This window comes from Mauremys reevesii, linkage group 3, assembly GCF_016161935.1.
Source record: "Mauremys reevesii isolate NIE-2019 linkage group 3, ASM1616193v1, whole genome shotgun sequence".
Classification (NCBI taxonomy): Eukaryota; Metazoa; Chordata; order Testudines; family Geoemydidae; genus Mauremys; species Mauremys reevesii.
The window spans coordinates 82,141,675-82,149,127 of NC_052625.1; positions in this window are offsets into that span (position 1 = coordinate 82,141,675).

The following is a 7,453-nucleotide window of genomic DNA, read 5'->3' on the forward strand; positions in this document are numbered from 1 at the left end:
AGCAGTCTGGAGTAGCCAGCTTCCAAACTGCAATCACCACCCAGTTCTCCAACAGGGCTGCTCTCATTCTCGTGTCCTTGCATCACAGGGCTGGAGCAAGCTCATCACAGTCTCATGAACGTAGCTTTCCTCAGCTGAAAGTTCTGCAGCCACTGTTTGTCATTCCAGACCTGCATGACCATGTATTCCCACCATTCAGTGCTTGTTTCCCAAGCCCAAAAGCGGTGTTCCACTGTGGTCAGCACCTCCATGAATGCCACAAGCAATCTCAGCAAAGAATCCTGTGGCACCTTATAGACTAACAGATGTTTTGCAGCATGAGCTTTCGTGGGTGAATACCCACTTCTTCGGATGCAAGCAGTGGACAAGCAATCTCGTGTCAGAGCTACTACACGTGGCAAGATCAATGTCACACTCCTCTTGCCTTTGTAGTTTGAGGAATAACTCCACTGCCACTCGTGACGTGTTAGTGAGAGCGAGCAGCATATTAGTCAACAGTGTGGGATCCATTCCTGAAAACCAAAGAGGCAGGGCATGCAGTACACAAACCGTTGAAAGATAGCACCAAATGCGGACGGAAGCACAGGGATTGCTGGGATGTGAAGTAATGCATCACGGGTCATTGGGACAGGATCCAGGATGCCCTACGACCCCCTCCGCCTTCCCACAACTCTTAGTGGCAGAAGAGGAAGAGATGCTCTGTGGGATAGCAGCCCAGAGTGCACCGCTCCGAATACTGATGCAAGTGCCGCAAGTGTGAACATGCTATTGTGCAGGCAGCTGACAGTGTGAACATACAACAGGGGTTTCCCTTCAGCCCTCTCTGAGCAGTGATGTAACTGCTGGTGATGTAACTCTGCCAGCGTAGACATACCCAAAGATGGAGACAAAGGTGACCTTAGTAATTTGGACAGGCATGTGAAAAAATTTGCCACTTTCCCCCTTCCCACAAAGAGCTTGTTCAAGTCAATTATGCCTTCATTGTGTCCAGGGCTGGTATAAGGAATTTGAGGAATGTCAAGGAAATGATTCTGAAACAGAGCGAACTCATTTTAAATAAGGTGTGTGAGCAGGGGGAGGGATGGATGGAAAATCTCTATCCCCCCCTCCACCCACCAACCAATTCCTCAGAAGTTGAGCCCAGCTGCTTGTTCTTTTCAACCCCAGCAATTGCCTTACATAGGTTTATATCAATTTATGTTTTCAAGGTCCTTCACGATAAGGGGTAGACTTTTTAAGTGAGATTCTCCTCCTTTACATTTTTTGGTCCTCCAAGTGGGTGTGGGAGCAAAGGCTCTCTCTGATAACAAAAATTAAACTTATCTAAGTGATGAATTGTCCTAAATGCCCACCTTCCTTTCCTTCTACTCCTTATTCTCGAACAAAAGACATTTTTGAGCTTCTATAGCACTGTTATAAAATGCACTTTGGAAGTATTTATTACTTGCTCCTGCTTCCTCCACTGAAGTCTATGGCAGTTTAGACATCAAATTCCACGGGAGTAGTATCACACCCTTTATCTTTTTTGGATTACCTGCTTATTACCCCTTTACAATTTAAGTGGAATCTAGTCAGACATCCATCAGACAGGTTGGTGCCTTCAGAAAACTGGGGCAGGAGGAGGTCAGTAATGATTTCTTCCAGCCATTCCTTCCTCAATCTGTGCACAAAATATTTGTTGAACCATTTTGAAAACCAGACATCTGTAAAAAAAACAAACCCATGATGTTTACAGGCAATTTGTGAACAGGAAATCCAACAGACATTGTTTCACCAAATAAGTCAACCAGCTCTCCTAATTATCACAGCTATTTGATTACAGATGAGGCTTTAACTGAAGCTCCTCAAGCCCCTCTTTTCCTTGTATTAAAGTCTTGTTGTTGAATGTGTGACATTGCTATGACAACAAGCTTGATGGCATAAGCAGAGGATCATAAATTCATTGCAGACAGCAGAACAAGAAGCCAAGCAGAAAGGAGGCAACATTTAAAAAAAAAACACCAAAAACAAATATTTGAAACTAACAAAGATAATGCAAAGCTATTGGCCAAAGAAATGTGCCTGAATCATACTTGCTGTAGGCCTGAATATAATATGCATTATTACTTTCCCTGTTTGAAAACAGAAGTCATATCTTCTAGTCACAAAATAACACTTATGAAACAGAGTTATAGAAATATCTTTCACAGCTGAATTGTCCAAGAATGTTACAGGCTTGAGAAATACTGTTTCTACTGGAAGCAGCAAAGAATCCTCTGGCACCTTATAGACTAACAGACGTTTTGCAGCATGAGCTTTCGTGGGTGAATACCCACTTCTTCGGATGCAAGTAGTGGAAATTTCCAGGGGCAGGTATATATAAGCAAGCAAGAAGCAAGCTAGAGATAACGAGGTTAGATCAGGGAGGATGAGACCCTGTTCTAGCAGTTGAGGTGTGAAAACCAAGGGAGGAGAAACTGGTTCTGTAATTGGCAAGCCATTCACAGTCTTTGTTTAATCCTGAGCTGATGGTGTCAAATTTGCAGATGAACTGGAGCTCAGCAGTTTCTCTTTGAAGTCTGGTCCTAAAGTTTTTTTTGCTGCAGGATGGCCACCTTAAGAGCTGCTATTGTGTGGCCGGGGAGGTTGAAGTGTTCTCCTACAGGTTTTTGTATATTGCCATTCCTAATGTCTGATTTGTGTCCATTTATCCTTTTCCTTAGAGACTGTCCAGTTTGGCCGATGTACATAGCAGAGGGGCATTGCTGGCATATGATGGCATATATTACATTGGTGGACGTGCAGGTGAATGAACCGGTGATGGTGTGGCTGATCTGGTTAGGTCCTGTGATGGTGTTGCTGACTCTGCAACACATATCTACACCAGCAACACCATCACAGGACCTAACCAGATCAGCCACACCATCACCAGTTCATTCACCTGCACGTCCACCAATGTAATATATGCCATCATATGCCAGTTTCTCCTCCCTTGGTTTTCACACCTCAACTGCTAGAACAGGGTCTCATCCTCCCTGATTGATCTAACCTCGTTATCTCTAGCTTGCTTCTTGCTTGCTTATATATACCTGCCCCTGGAAATTTCCACTACTTGCATCCAAAGAAGTGGGTATTCACCCACGAAAGCTCATGCTGCAAAATGTCTTTTAGTCTATAAGGTGCCACAGGATTCTTTGCTGCTTCTACAGAACCAGACTAACACGGCTACCCCTCTGATACTGTTTCTACTGGATGAGGCCACAGTACGTAATGTGTTGTTTTGTAAAGTAGATGCCTAGACAGAAGGAATCTTATCTTTACACCTCCTATGAAAGATTGTTGCATATTTGTGATCAAGAAATGGAATCAAGTTGTGCATATTTATAACTTCTTGTAGTCGTAAAAACACTAGCCCTCTGACAAATTTTGCTTAGGTTCTTTAACTGAAGCAAACTGAACTTGGTGAGCAAGATGAGTTATTTCAGTCAATCTTGGCTCCCGTCCAATACATTAAAAAAAAAATCAGAGCTAACGTGTAGCATGATGGGTTAGACTTTGGCAAGGCATATTCATGTCATTAATTAAGCTGTCATATAGGTGCTTGTAATGGTACAGTTTTAGATCCTGGCTCACCACAAGCAATAAGACACCTTCACAATGAAGGCCATTTCAGGACTTTCTTTTGAGGAACCTACTGAGTCCACAAAGCTATCAGGCAGAAACAGTTGGAAAGGGATTAGAAAACTTGTCTTGAAGTCCTTTTATTTTTCCTGGAGAATCGTAAAGAATATAATGGAAAACTCAGTTCTGCAGAATTTTATCTCAGACTTGAAGACACTGGTAGGAAAAGCTATTTAAAAATGGTTTTGAATGGAGAGAAAAATTAAAAACTTGACTTACAAAAATTCAGTTTGGTTTTCCCCTTAAAAACATCAGGAATGACAAGTGTATTGTTCCTTGGTTTTGCCTGAGGCTGTTGATGCCACAGCTATGCATTGGGAGCTCTCAGCCTTTACTTGAAGGGAGGGCAACTTGTCTCTCACGGCTCGTGCAGGATGCTGAATTTTACTCTGGTCTACCAAATTGTAACATGGGATGGAATTTGTTTTATCGTTTTGTTTTTTTAGCAAAGCCATTAGGAACATTAAAACACTGAGGCTGTATAGGGCAGCACAGGAGTCTGGAAATGCTAAAGTTGTGCAGGGCAACCTTAACTCTGTTCTTGTGGGTATGCATTACACTAATTACTAGATCACATGCTATTTTTTTGCAGGAGCCCTGACTCATTTAGTGCACGTCACTTCTCTGTGGCCTATTCACTAATCCCTTGGATTTGTGCCTTAATTTTGGTCATAATCTAGTGCAATTACCATGGTGGAAATCTGAATTTTACACAAGTGAAACTGATTTGGAGAGGATGGAAGAGATGGTGAATGTAAGGTCAGGGTACCCTCTTGAATTGTGAAGATAAAAATAAGTACTGAACAGCTGCCTCATCCACTGTGCACCATCCAGGCTGCATGTGAAATGAGACTAGATCCTGTGTAAAAAAAAAAAAAATAGTATGTGAGTATATATAATTAAGAACTGTTAGAATACATACTCACCGGGGCAGGAAGAGTTGCTCAACCAACCTTAGCTTTGGCATTTCCTGACATCTGAGTGCTGAGCTCCCCTATGCAACCTTAATGTTCTTAACTTTTTGTGGTATGCAATATTTAGAGTGCTAAAGGGGAGAGATGTACAAGTGTAGATTGTTTCCTGAAATACAGAATAATTTAGAGAGACTTGTCTGAGTTTTGTCAGGCTTCTTCTAATATTTATTCCTCCCCCTCTCTGACTACTACTGCTCCTTTGGAATCCAGGCTGTTCTCAAAGTCTTAGCATTTCTAACAGTTCAAACTGAAGGCAGGACACCAGGAGATAAACATTTACATACCATAAGTACTGCAATAAAAATTTCTACACTGCACATACATAAGTTGTAAGCAGCTCATTGGTGGTATCAGTATTTTCCTTAGAGCTCTAATTATGTATGTATGCCGTACATAAACACACTGCCTTCATATTCCCTTCACTATTATTATGTAGCTCCTTATTGCAAAATCCTTTGGAATACCTTATTAAAGCCAAATTCTACCCATTATAGAAACCTGGAAGCTGTGAAGAGGATTCACTCATGCATCATATTGCAGGGTTTGATTCTCACCTCCCATTTCTGTTCTGCTTGAGCAACCTCACAACCGAGAATGATCCCTGAAGGAATTACTTTGTTGGTGTTTTAACAGGTGAGTAACATGTAAGTTTTCCTGTGAGTAGCAAGTACCAGGTTCCCCAGAAAGCCAGATAAGCACATCCTACCTAGGGCTATAGCTACAACTTCAAAGCGCTGCCGCGGCAGCGCTTTGAAGCGCTAAGTGTAGTCAAAGCGCCAGCGCTGGGAGAACACTCTCCCAGCGCTGTCCGTACTCCACCTCCCTGTGGGGAATAACGGACAGCGCTGGGAGCGTGGCTCCCAGCGCTGGGGCTTTGACTACACTGGCGCTTTGTAGCGCCGCAATTTGCAGCGCTGCAGAGGGTGTGTTTTCACACCCTGCTGCAGCGCTGCAAATTTGTAAGTGTAGCCAAGCCCTAGGTAAGTAAACAGTTCCTGAGCAATCTCATGTGTGCCTTGTCTGTTATTCTGTAAGAATTTTTATGACAAGATCGTTGGACCACTGATTATTTTCTTTAAATGTTCTTTTTACAACATTTAGCAGGAAACTACGTTGTTCTTAGGTCAAGAATAAAAGTGCACCGGATGCTGGTGGGCAGTATCAGATAGACAGCTCTGGAGGTGAAGTACTCTTTCCAGAGATCAAGTACAGCACAAGTAGTAACAGCGCAATTCCCCCACCCCTCCCCCGTCCCCCCTCCGCTCTTGTAGTGTGCCTCCACCATGAACTGGAAATAACTCTGGGGTAATAGATCAGTCAGTCTCCATGTTAAGTCAGTATTTGGTCTCTCTGCCACAAGGTTACCAATTCCAATCAACTGCAGTCTGTGGTACAGTGGTAGTTTCTGTGACTCAAGGACTGAAACAACCTACCAATTTCACATAGAGCACCACACAACTTTCAGATTGTAACAACTTTTGGTCACTACCAACTAGGGGAGATAAAAATCAATGATTAAAAAAAAATTAAATAAAAAAAATCGGATTTTTTTTGATAAAATGCTTTTTGAGGAAAAAACCTATCTAAAGATAGTTTTAATTAAGATACATTATAGCTCCAAGATATCTCATCACGGAATAGGGATTATAAATTCTAATTCTATAGTATGAGACAATATATTCATGTAATGTTTAAGAAAAAGTTTTGTAAATGAGTTCCAATAGTTCATGGATTAGGGACCCAATCTTATGGGGTTCCAGGGGCTTCTGTATAGATTTAGGTTAATCTTTCTATCTACCCAATGGGGCTCAGTGCTCAGTCTAGAAGATACCATTAGAGATGCTTAGTTTTGCAGTTCTCAAACTGTGGATGTGTGGCTCCAGAGGTAACATGCTTGTTAACAAAAAAGTTTTAAAATAAAATAAATAAATATATAGAGGTGAGAAATAACAGACCTCAACTCTATTGTCCCTCTGCAAATTTGTGTACACAGAGTCAATCCCTTACCTCTCTCTAAAAATGCAAAGTTTCAAAAAGTTCAATGAATAGAAGATTGTTGGGGGTGGAATAGATCTGGCCAAGGAGAAGTCTGGAGATAAATGTGAGAAGTGAGGGACATATGCTTGTTTTGTTACAATATTATGTGTTTGTTGTTGAAGAAAAAAATCCAAAATAGTTAACGTTGTTTTAGTTAAACAACGTAAATGTCTGTCTGGTGATGTTCTCCTAATACAGCATGGCAAGAAAATCCTCCAAATATTAATGATTAACCTGTTGAATTGGAGATAGTTCACCTCCCAATTTACCTTTGGTAAATGAAATAATCATTCATTTTCTGATATAGCTGTAAAACTCATCTGAAAAGTTTTCAAAATAAATCGCTGTTTAAAAATGTATAGTGTGTATCTTCTAAAAACGAAACCTACATCTATCTCTGAGTTGTGAAGAATATGTATTAAGGTTATAACAACCAACAAGAATGCACTTTATGTAGAAAACCATGATTTAAATTGAGTCTTCCTGATTAGTGATTTAAATCAAATCCACCCTGCTACCAACCTGAGATAGATTTGAAATGGTGACAAAAGCGAAGGTATATTCCATTACCTGTCCCATAAGCCATTCATTCAATCCTCAGATTGTTTTTGGTCTGAAAGGGGGAATCCCACTCACAGTCCATAACATTTAAGGGTATATCAGAGACAATCAGCATTTTAATAGTGACAGTATTTTCTCCAAAGACATTTTGGTCATGCCCTTATTTTGCTGCTCAAAAAACATGTAAAATAATTATAAACATTTAAGTTTCAGGTAATTTA